Below are 13,081 nucleotides of genomic sequence, written 5' to 3'. Positions count from 1 at the left end.
CACTAGGAAAAAGGCGGACCCCAAGCATTGGCCGCCCGAGGCTGAGCAAGCCTTCACCAGTTTGAAGTCGGCCTTCGCCTCTGCACCTGCCTTAGTCCGCCCAGATGCCACCAAGCCGTTTTCTGTAGAGGTCGACGCATCTTCGGTGGGCGCTGGAGACTTTCTCTCACAGAAGGACGTCTCAGGCAAGACCAGAACCTGTGGGTTCTTCTCAAAGACCTTCTCCCCTGCTGAGAGGAACTACACTATTAGAGACAGAGAACTTTTGGCAATTAAGTTGGCCCTGGAGGAGTGGCGTCATCTCCTAGAGGGAGCTAGGCATCCGGTTAACATCTTCACAGACCACAAGAATCTTCTTTATCTTCAATCGGCCCAACGCCTCAATCCCCAACAGGCCAGGTGGTCACTCTTCTTCTCCCGCTTCAACTTCGTCATCCATTTTCGTCCGGCTGAGAAGAACGTGAAAGCCGATGCCCTCTCTCGAGCTTCTGATGTCATGGGACGAGAGGAGTCTCCACGCCACATCATACCTCCCGATCGTCTTATGCCAGTCGCCACCTCGGCCCTCCAGAGAGTACCTCCCGGAAAGACCTATGTGCGCCCTGCACTCCGAAGAAGGATTTTAAAGTGGGGACATTCCTCTTTGGTGGCCGGGCATCCAGGAGCCCAAAAGACCGGGCAATTGATCTCCCACCACTACTGGTGGCCTAGTCTACTCCAAGATGTCAAGGACTTTGTGGCTTCCTGTACCATCTGTGCCAAGAACAAGTCCTCCTGTCTAAGACCTGCCGGCCTACTACAGCCCTTGCCAGTTCCAGACCGTCCCTGGTGCCACATAGGAAGGGCCTTAATCGCAGACCTGCCTCCGTCTGCGGGTAACACAGTCATTTGGGTGGTCACAGACCGCTTCTCCAAAATGTCTCACTTTGTGGCTCTTCCTGGACTACCGTCCGCTCCTCGTCTGGCCCAGTTGTTCTTTCTGCATATCTTCCGCTTACATGGTCTTCCTCTTCAGTCTCCATACAGTGTATTGGGGGTCCTCTGCTGGTATTACATATGAGGGTCTCCATACAGTGTATTGGGGATCCTCTGCTGGTATTACATATGAGGGTATCCATACAGTTGATTGGGGGTCCTCTGCTGGTATTACATATGAGGGTCTCCATACAGTGTATTGGGGGTCCTCTGCTGGTATTACATATGAGGGTCTCCATACAGTGTATTGGGGGTCCTCTGCTGGTATTACATATGAGGGTATCCATACAGTTGATTGGGGGTCCTCTGCTGGTATTACATATGAGGGTCTCTATACTGTTTATTGGGGGTCCTCTGCTGGTATTACATATGAGGGTCTCCATACAGTGTATTGGGGGTCCTCTGCTGGTATTACACATGAGGGTATCCATACAGTGTATTTGGGGTCCTCTGCTGGTATTACATATGAGGGTCTCCATACAGTTTATTGGGGGTCCTCTGCTGGTATTACACATGAGGATATCCATACAGTGTATTTGGAGTCCTCTGCTGGTATTACATATGAGGGTCTCCATACAGTGTATTGGGGGTCCTCTGCTGGTATTACATATGAGGGTCTCCATACAGTGCATTGGGGTACTCTGCGGATATTACATATGAGGGTCTCCATACAGTGTATTGGGGGTCCTCTGCTGGTATTACATATGAGGGGCCCTATACAGTGCTGGTATTGTTTGATCTCTCAGTTTCCAAATTCTTACCTTGTTTGTTCTTTGATTACCATTTTGTCCCATCCCAGCTACAACAGAAGAATGGAGACTATTTGCCAGAACGCTACTTGCTTTTCTCCTAACAACTTGGTACTAAATTTTAGAAATAAATCAGAGTCTGGAATGAGCAAGGTCAGTAGTTGCATTATGTTACCATTGATAATTTGGCCTAATGACTACCTGATTCATATGCCGGTGCAGCTATGCAGTGTTGCAGCTGCTGCGTGGGTTTAGGGTCATTTGAGCACTTGTCACGGTGGCCAGGAGTGGTGTTGGAACCCACCCCTGGACAAACGGGCACTGGCCTTGTGGTTCTGAAAACCCAAGTGTAAACTGGTGTAGAGGTGCAGGTGCAAGAAATAATTGACCAATGGCTTAACTAGAAGAGCTTGGTTTACTGATATAAACTTCAGTGCAATACAAGTTAGGTACACGTCGACAACTGCAAATGCAGGCAAGAGGTAGTAAGAAGGTTGTAACAGCAAGGCAGAGTACATGAACATCTTGGGGGGCCCTGTCCAATGTAGCAATGTACTCTGCCGGGATAGCGTAGTAGAGAATAGAAGTAATAGAAGAAGATACTCACACTCACGTATAGGTTAAGTAATCTGACTGCCTTTTTCCCTACAGTGTTGAGTAACCCATTCTGCTAGGGTAATATGAGGTCTCAGGTCCCTACGCTGGGTCGAGCAGACTTTCCAAGACTTCCCGGAACAGCCTTGCGTTGCAGTAGGATACGTCGGCATACACACTCTTTGTCCTACTGGGGCCATTACCTAACTCCAGGTGACTGCCCTTTGTGTTGCAGAAGGTATCCCTGGCGTAGACAAAGTTTTCCTCAGAGCATTGCCTCCTAGGGATTGTAGCACTGCATGCTAGTAGTCATTACTTGCTTGAGAAGAATGTTTCTTGGTTCCTGACAAGGGTCCTGGCCTAAGCCAGGCCCTGGCCTCACTGCAGCAGGAACTGTGCTCTCTGTGTTTCTCCCACTACTACTGAGACCAAAAAACCTTCCTATCAGTAACTAGCTCTTTTTTATAGTTGTTACTATAGTTTTTTATAATTGTTAGCTAGGGTGTGATTGGTGGGGTTGTGTGTGGTGAAGAAAGAAGAGGCAGAATAGGAGGAAAAGTGAGGGAAACAGGCCTGAACCTGTGACAGGAGGAAACATAACATGTGATTAACAGTAGTTAGACCTTTAGCTGTGCAAAGTACATACAAAAAATACCCCGTGCAGTACATACAAAAAAATACAACAGTGACACCTAGTGGGGAAAACACATAATATAATTTACCCCCCCTTTTGTATGTATGTAGTGTCCCAGAACAGTTGTGCCACTACGTCTTGTCTGTAATCTGTCCAAAGGTAACTCTGTGATGTATCATACTCTGGGATGATGGGTGCCTTTCGCACCACTTTGTGTCTCACTTTTTCCTGTTTGTCCTAAGCACAGCTGAAGGTCTAAAATTAACTGCCTGGTTTTCTGTTCACTGCTCTGACCAGTCACTGGTGCAGGTACCACACACATGCAGTGTCCCAGAACAGCCCTTCTCATGCTCACACTTGTATTATAACCAGTTCTGTTCTGGAAAGCTATGGTCCACTGCAAACTGCGTGTATTGTGTTACCCTTCTCAGTATTCAGGTCTGCTATTCCATTCATTTCTTGTATATCTATTCAGGTATCAGTGCCTAATGGTATTATGTCGCCCCCCCCAGTGTTCAAGTATAGTACTTCTCATGTATATTTCTCTGTGTATGCCTAATGGTGTGATGATGCAATGGCTGGATGTCACGTGACTGTGCCCTGCTTCCATAGTAACTCCAATGGTCATCGAGCTTTGGCTGGGGTTACCATGTGACTTCCTGTTCTACCTCAGTCTTGTCCTCCACCTTCAGGAGACAAGTTGTGAGTCTATTCCCTACCACAGAGGGGATAGGTGCTGTTTGTCCTCTCTCCCTGCTAAGAGAGAGGCCTGCGTGTGCTCTGCTGCTCCAGTCCACTGGCTGTGTTCCTGTCTCAAGTCTCAAGATTCTCATCTGGGTGTCGATTCTTCAGTCGTTCCTCTCATCATCTTCTCTAATCATCAACAGCACGTATTTCATTCAAGTCTCATTCCACCCAGCATCTCAACTTCAGTTTCACTACTACTCCCATCATTCAGCACGCTACTCTCACAGCCTATTGCAGCATCACCCATTACTCTGCTTTATTCAAGATTGCCTTATTCCAGATTGCATCCGGAGAGACTGTTGCTACTAGTTACCACCGTTACAATAAATATACAACTACAACTACATAATTGGTGCCCTGACTAAGGAAAACGAGGAATCGCATGCCCAGTATTCCTGCATGGTCAGGAGCCCGGTTTCCAGCTGTATCACCCTCGTGCCTACATTGTGACAACGCTATACCCTACAGCTGCCCCGGTTCCTGCCTGTTAGCACCATCTACACTGCGGAGTGGCCCCTAGGGGCCTGGAACATCGCACACACTCTAACCTATTACACTTCTTCCTTCTCCTCTTTCCAATATGTTCCCAACCAATAGGAGGTTGACCCAGTCACCCTTATATAAGCTAGTTAGTTCCTGGTGGGAGGGGTCTGTTGTCAGTAGTGGAGTTGGAAGGAGACAGAGTCATAGTTTCCAGAGTTTGTCTGAGGAAGAGACTATGCACTGCTAATCCTAAAGGTCACCTGTCAACTGTCACCTGGGTTAAACCTAGGTCTGGGATCCTTCTAACAAGCCAGGACAATCTAAAGTCAAGGATTGATCTCCAGCGGAACAAAGGGCCGAAGCCGAAGTATTCCACTGGTATCTACTCGGACTCCTCGGGTAATCTTGAGGGTTTAGCTTCGCCAAGCCTGGGACTCGTGCTACCAAACCTGACAATCTCTGGACTCGTTTGACACAAGGCAGTCTACCAAGTTGAGCAACCCTTTTTCTACTTCTTTCTACTCTAAGGGCCCTATTCCACTGGACGATTATCGTTTGCATATCATTAACGATTAACGATCGCAAACGACCACTATTGCGAAAGACCTGAAAACGTTCACTCATTTCCATTGAACGATAATCGTTACTTATGATCGTAATTGCGATCGTTTTTTCTTCGCTATTTATTCGCTATTGCATTCGTATCTATTGCGAACGACCGAACGATGTCTTATTCAACGCGAACGATTTGCGAACGAGCAACGATAAAAATAGGTCCAGGTCTTATAAAGCGATCAACGATTTCTCGTTCGGTCGTTAATCGTTAACTGCATTTCAACCGAACGATTATCGTTTAGATTCGAACGATTTAACGATAATCTGAACGATAATCGTCCAGTGGAATAGGGCCCTAAGTGACTACCTCAAGCACAACCTACACCTGTACCTGCACCTACAAAAGTGTTTTGTCTGTATTGCAATGAAGATACTGAGTCAAAGTCATTCCTTGTTTAAGTCCTGGACTCATTTTTCTCCGCTGCACCTGAACCTGCACCCACACTTGTGCTACCCTTACAAAACCCAGTGACAGTGTGTCTGTGACAAGTGCCCCAGTTAAAACACCAGAGCCCACTTGCTGTTGCCATCTCAGCACCCCGAGCCATGGCATGTATACATAAAGTATACATTTTTGGATCTTATTGTCCACACACATTCATTCTTGTTTTTGGTGTTTAACCTAGTAGCATGGAACGCTTACTTTTTTTTGGGGGGGGGGGGATTTTATAGGTATTGTATCCCCATCCCTAGAGTATCGGCCATGTGAACATCACTTTATTTGAATTGGAATGCGGGCACTTTCGGTTGGTCCACACTCCAATTAAATACACCTATAAACTCTAGAATCTGCTATTGAAATCAAAATCCAAAGAGGGTCTCCGAATAACCATTACTTATGAATTATACACCTATAAATGTATTCGGTGCCAACATAACAAACTATGTCATACAAATTCAGATATAATTAACAAAAGCTTTATTAAGAATTATAGCAGAAAGAAAAGATTAAAAACAAAGACCTGGGAGGTGGGAGACCATATATGAGGACAAGGTATATGTTGCCAAATAAAGTGTAAGTGCACATATCAAATAAGTGTCCAGTACCTCATTGCAGCATGGTTACATAAAGGTAAAATAAAGTGCAAGTGCCAAACAAATACATGAACCACTAAGCTGTATATGATAAGTGCTCGACAAAATGTATGCAGATGCACATGAACAAAGTAAGCCAGGGATAGAGATCCCAAAGCCTCAGGCCTCCCACCTCACACTCCAACGCCGTTTCGCACACCCGCTTCCTGAGGAATGTATTTGTTTGGCACTTGCACTTTATTTTACCTTTATGTAACCATGCTGCAATGAGGTACTGGACACTTATTTGATATGTGCACTTGCACTTTATTTGGCAACATATACCTTGTCCTCATATATGGTCTCCCACCTCCCAGGTCTTTGTTTTTAATCTTTTTTTTCTGCAATAATTCTTAATAAAGCTTTTGTTAATTATATCTGAATTTGTATGATATAGTTTGTTATGTTGGCGCCGAATACATTTATAGGTGTAATATACCACACTCCAATTAGCCATAGCACACAACGTAAAGTACGGCCGGGAGCCGTAGTAGACTGTACACAGTCTATTTTGTGTGGCCTCTGTTCACTGAATAGCGGCCACACAAAATAGACATGTCAGTTTTCAGTGTGTATACACTACAGCCGTGGTTCCATAGGCTGTAATGTAATCGGCCACTGTCATTAAACAATGGCCATTATTGCAAACCTTCAACAACGGCAATTATTTAATGTAAAATACAGTATGTGTGTGGTGTACCCCAGAGGTGTTATATCAGAGGGACGGCCGGTCACTTGCTAGGTGTTGTAGTGTGGCACTTCTTCAGTGGTGGATGGCCGAGATACAGCCGGACCTAAATGAGTTGTCACATGACGCCAGTGCCTGGTGGGCACACAGATGTGATGGCACGCCTGCTTTTAGTGGGTAAGGCCGGTTGTACCCTTTTCCCCTGTGGTCAGTGTCCTGCCGGCTTGCTACCAGGTCCCTTGGTATAGTGTCACAGAGGGTGTAGTAACAGGAGGCCAGAGCAGTATAATGACCCTCCCGGATAGTAGGACCCACCACCCACAGAAAGGAGAATCGTCCCAAGGTTGCGGTGTGTGGATGCTGAGCAGGTGGTGATAAATGACCACAGACTCTTGGAGTAACGTTGAGTTGGTTTACCACTTGTAAAGGTGCAACAAGTAATACAGAAGGTCTCTGATATACACTTGACAAAGTAAAGACTTGAACATAGGATGACCAGATCTGTAGGATAAGCGCAGTGTAGGAGATAGTCGTGTCGATAGAGTTGTGTTGAGGTAAAGTAGCAGAGAGGAGGATGTCGTGAGAGTCTCAACCCATGTAGTAATAATAAGTAATAAGTAATAGAATAATAGAATTAGAAGAACACCTGTGTCTGTGTATAGACCTTTGACTTCAGTCTTCTTACCTATGCCGACTAGCGTTGGCCGAACCGTACTAATGGGTGACACAGGCCCCAGACCTTGTTAGCTGGGTTGAGCGGAATGCTAAGGGTTCCCTGCTGACACCCGCGCTGCCAGTCAGAGTTCCTAGGCTTACTGCAACTTTGCTCTGTCCAGACCAGTTCCTGGCTCTGTGGCTCTATTGTGGATACTGTCCTGCTCTGTGACTTCTCCTTGTCCATAGTGAGGGTTTAAGTTATCTTTCGGCTAGTCATCTCCTGAGAGGTTTAACACTGCATAGTGCTTGGTGTAGGTACTTGTGAGAAGGTTGGTAACAGTGTACTGTCTTGCATCCTACCCATGTGCGGTACTTGCTAAGACTGACTACTTGGACCCTGGCAGAGGGCCAGGGCCCAGATAGGACCGCTGTGAAGAGTTGTCTAGTTTGCGTCCTTTCTCCACACCATCCTGAACAGAAGACTCTAGCTCCTCTCCCACCCATGAGACTAACTTCCTCTATAGCGTGTAGGGTGCGCTGTGATTGAGTGAACAGAGTGCAATAGAAGAACAGAGGGGAGAGGTGATAGGAAAGAAGAAAGCAGAAATCCTACTGGTCTACAGATTCTGGTAACATATAAACACAATAACCCTTTGCGATCCTTCAGCTGTGCAGCCTCCATACTGTAATACACAATACAGTGACATCTAGTGGCCAACTCTTAATACTACTTTCTTCATAATAAGACCACAAAAAGTACAGACTTCTGCAAAGGGTGTATGTAACAGTAACACCCCTAGTGGGAAACCACATGTGAACTTGGCCTCAATCTCAAACTTGGCCTCAGTTGGTCAACTCCCCTTGCAGTGTATTTGGCTGTCAATCTAGTTTGTACGAGGCTGTCTAGAACCACCACGTCTGATAATGTCGGTGGTGGTAAGGGGTCGCCCATGATGGAAGACCACTGAAGACCCCTTTGTTCAGAAAGAGACAAGCTGTAGCAAGAGCTGCAGCTTACCCCTCCCCATAGAGAATGTGCTGAATGTTCCTGTTATTGAGGTATTCTTACTCAATATCTGTACTGTGTCTGATGACACCCATGTTCTGGACAAAACTAGTCACGGGGGCAGCGTGTGTGTGAGTGGATGAAACAACACATGTGACATACAAACAGTTAACCCTTTGTCTCCTTCAGCCGTGAATAAGAAACAACAACAAGACTTAGAGGCCCATACCAGGTCTCTACAATGTGATGACCAGGTATATGGCTCAGTACAAGACAAAGCTGTGCTAGCTGTACAGTAATGGGCCATACAGTTGTGTGTCCATCACAGACAAACTTTTTCCCCCACTGGGTAAATACTCCAGACCCCATGCTTGAGCCTGAGTTGTATTACTAATAGTTTTCAGGTAAGAAGATTTAATCAATTTATTGCATTGGATGACTGACATCCTCTCTATAATGATAACAGAGGTCAAGTCGCACTACTGGTTTCTGGAAGGTAAAAGGAGCATCCACAAAATATGGAACCCCCCTCCTCAGTCTCAATGAATTGATGACATGATTTGTCGGAAATCTTACAAATACTTATTATGTAAATGGTGTTGGCTTCAGCTATGTAGCTTTTTGTAATGTAAGTAATAGAAACAACCACTAGGTGGCAGACAATTACAACTTTCTAATCCCAGAGTCTAGTCAGGAATAATTTATCACATAGTGAATCAGGCCACCAGTAATGAATTTTGCAACATCCGTTAATATGTATAGAAGCATGAATAGAGTATATGCTTTTAAAATGTAATGTCTGTAATGTTAATAAAATCTATTTTCCTTTTTACTTTCAAGTGGATAGATTTCACCTAAATCTTTACATTAGGTATTGAAATAATAAAAAAAAAAAAAAAAAAAAAAAAAAAAAACATCTGCCATTAACAGCTCTGTGAAGCATTTCCCCACCCTAAATAGTCAGTGTGCCAAGTTTTCCTACAAAATACATTCCTATGTATTTAGAGAAACCAAATTCATTGATACATCTTTTACTTAACGGTTTAGTTCATTAGAAAGTAAAACCAGGGCCGTCTTAACAGCATTATGGGCCCCTGGGCAGAGGTGCGAATTGCCCCCCCCCCAAACCGCCCCCATCAAATCCCCCACATCATTGCATATAGTGCCCCCCATAGTAGCCAGTACCCACATAGTAGCCAATCCCCCCATAGTAGCCAGTGCCCCCCATAGTAGCCAGTGCCTCCCATAGTAGCCAGTGCCCCCCATAGTAGCCAGTGCCCCCATAGTAGCCAGTGCCCCCCATAGTAGCCAGTACCCCCATAGTAGCCAGTGCCCCCCATAGTAGCCAGTGCCCCCATAGTAGCCAGTGCCCCCCATAGTAGCCAGTGCCCCCCATAGTAGCCAGTTCCCCCATAGCCACTACCCCTATAGTAGCCAGTGTCCCCCAAAACAACAAACCAGTTACTCCCTGTCCGGCGGCCCCAGCAGCTCCTCTCCCGTCAGCGCGCCACTCCCGTCATCCTCCGGCACAGGCAGCGGGGTACAGAGAGACTGCCTATGCCAGAAGTGTCCGGCTGCACAACACATCCAGGACACAGGCAGCGTCTCTGTACCCCGCTGCCTGTTCCTGGAGGATGACGGGAGACATCAGCTGCTGGGGCCGGCGGACTGGTGAGTTCCTGGACTGCCGCCCCTTCTATCGCCCCTTAGCTGAGCCAATCAGAAGCCCAGGAAAGTGCTGCTCATTGCACTTTCCTGGGCTTCTGATCGGCTCAGCTGAGAAGCGATAGAAGGGGCGGGCGGAGGGGGTCGCTCAGGGCCGCTCACTATGCATATGCATAGTGAGCGGCAATACAGGGGGCGGGCGGGACGGCTTCCTTGCGGTGCACAGCACTGCTTGGAAGCGGTCTTCACTTTATAGAACGCACTTAGTTTTATAAGTACAAAAAGGACCATGGGCATAAATTCTGAAGCACTATAAAATTTATTAAACCCTGAGTTCCCTGAAGAAGCCCGGTGTGGTGAAACGTACGTAGGGACGTGTGTGACCCACATAGGATTGATGGGTGAGTGATAATACGGTTTATGATCATTTGTGCTCTGTCTTATGCCATACGATTGCTAGAATAGCGGGTTACTTTGAGACAGGACACATCTTTGTAGTTCATTTTAATTTCTCCTATCACCCATTTATCTTATGTTGTGGTCTACCTTTTTACATATATGGTATTTGGTTATTTTTTTAAATACGTTTTAATGATATTTTATGTGAAATTTCTATCATGTTATGAACATAACTGTGATTAATAAATTTTATAGTGCTTCAGAATTTATGCCCATGGTCCTTTTTGTATTCATCTTTGTGGTGGGTTTTTCTGGTATTTGAGTGAGAGTGACACCGATAGCCATAATTAATTAGTAGGCTATAATACAAATTTGGGTGATTTAGTCCCTCTTCCGTGAACCTTTGTGTATATATTAGTTTTATAAGTGCGTCTTATAAAGCAAAAAATACAGGTATGTCACAGAGGGCAGGGGCCCCCTAGGACGCAAGGGCCCCCGGGCAGCCGCCTAACATGCCCAATGGGACGGCCCTGAGTAAAACAGCTTGATGTAATTGTTATGATCCAAGGAGATGCCAGCTAAAGGTATCTAGGTCTATCACACGCTGAAAAGCCCCTGTCAGGTCAGACAAAAAAGAAGAAGGAGACAGCGCTCCATGGCAAGAATCAACCAGATAAAACAAAGGGGAGGAAAAAACAAGGTAACCCTCACCTGGTAAGGTTGTGCTAGCTAGGAGGCACAACACTCAGAAGCACAAGTGAGACAGACCGCAGCCACTCCCGATATCCTCCAGGGATCAATAGAGCAACGATTCCTCCAACCACAAACACACGGGAGTGAGGGCGCAGGTCCAACAAAAAAAAAATAAAACTAAAAGATATGTATAAAATATATGTATAAAATTTATTAAAAGACTCACGTTTCGGAACCGCTCCGATTCCTTTCTCAAGCAGGCCCGGACCGGCCATAGGGCAACTCTGGCATTTGCCAGAGGGGCCGACCCCCTCTGGGCCAGTCCTAACCCCCTACATGCACGTTCGGCTACTTGCTCTCCCCGGACGGGCATATAGGGGGTCGTGGGGAGGTTGATGGGTCGGCCGGGTTGCAGCTTTGGGGCCGGGTGAGCTTCCGACGCAGCCTGTATTACACAGGCCGGAAGCTCACAGCTGCAGCCCCGCAGTGCCCGAACTTGTCTCGGCAGTGATGGTGACGTCACATGTGCCGGCCGAGCAGGAGAGAAGTTTCGGGACCGCGGGGCTGCAGCTGTGAGCTTCCGGCCTGTGTAATACAGGCTGTGTCGGAAGCTCACACGGCCCAGAAGCAGAAGGAGAAGCCTGGTCCCCTGCTGCTTCTCCTGTCCCCCGACTGCTCCCCCGTCCCCCCAGATTCTCTCCCTGCTGCATCCCCTGCCCCCCGACTGCTCCCCCGCCCCCCAGATTCTCTCCCTGCTGCATCCCCTGCCCCTCTCCGACTACTCCCCCTGCCCCCCAGATTCTGTCACCCCAGCTGCCCCCCTGCTGCTCCCCCTGCCCCACAGCTTCTCTTCTTCTCCCCCTGCCCCCCAGATTCTCCTCTGCTCCCCCTGCCCCCCAGCTTCTCCTCTGCTCCCCCTGCCCCCCAGATTCTCCTCTGCTCCCTCTGCCCCCTAGATTCTGTCACCCCAGCTGCCCCCCTGCTGCTCCCCCTCCCCCCCAGCTTCTCCTCTGCTCCCCCTGCCCCCCAGCTTCTCCTCTGCTCCCCCTGCCCCCTAGATTCTCCTCTGCTCCCCTGCCCCCCAGATTCTGTCACCCCAGCTGCCCCCCTGCCCCCCAGATTCTGTGACCCCAGTTCCCCCCTGCCACCCCAGCTGCCGCCCTGCTGCTCCCACTGCCCCCCAGATGCTCTCCCAGCCTGTCACCCCATCTGCTTCCACTGCCTCCCCATCTGCTCCCTCTGCCCCACAGCTGCTCCCCCTGCCCCCACTGATGCTCCTCCTACTCCCCCAGCTTCTCCCCCTGCCCCCCCCCCCAGCTTCTTCCCCTACCACCGGCAGCTGCTCCCCCTACCTCCCCAGATTCTCCCTGACCCCTGCCACTACTAGCTGCTCCCCCTCCCCCTGTCACCCCAGTTTCTCCCCCTCCCCGTCACCCCAGTTTCTCCCCCTGCCACCCCCAGCTTTCCTCCCTTTTCCAGTCACCCCCAGCTGCCCGTCTGCAGTTGAGTTGTGGTCGGAGAAGTCTTCATAATGCTGCGTCAGATGGAGAAGAAAGCGAAAAGTGAGCTACGGCAATTCGAGAAGACATCACCTGTGAGTCATTAGTAACTGCACTGTAATCACTTCTATAGTGTGCAGAGCCTGTGTACCATTGAGGTCTCCCCCTGCCCCCCAGCTTCTCCTCTGCTCCCCCTGCCCCCCAGATTCTCCTCTGCTCCCTCTGCCCCCCAGATTCAGTCACCCCAGCTGCCCCCCTGCTGCTCCCCCTCCCCCCAGCTTCTCCTCTGCTCCCCCTGCCCCCCAGCTTCTCCTCTGCTCCCCCTGCCCCCTAGATTCTCCTCTGCTCCCCTGCCCCCCAGATTCTGTCACCCCAGCTGCCCCCTGCTGCTCCCCCTGCCCCCCAGATTCTGTCACCCCAGTTCCCCCCTGCCACCCCAGCTGCCCCCCTGCTGCTCCCACTACCCCCCAGATGCTCTCCCAGCCTGTCACCCCATCTGCTTCCACTGCCTCCCCATCTGCTCCCCCGTCACCCCATCTGCTCCCTCTGCCCCACAGCTGCTCCCCCTGCCCCCACTGATGCTCCTCCTACTCCCCCAGCTTC

This window comes from Dendropsophus ebraccatus, chromosome 5 (assembly GCF_027789765.1).
Source record: "Dendropsophus ebraccatus isolate aDenEbr1 chromosome 5, aDenEbr1.pat, whole genome shotgun sequence".
Taxonomy (NCBI): domain Eukaryota; kingdom Metazoa; phylum Chordata; class Amphibia; order Anura; family Hylidae; genus Dendropsophus; species Dendropsophus ebraccatus.
Note: the sequence above shows the minus strand (reverse complement) of the source record.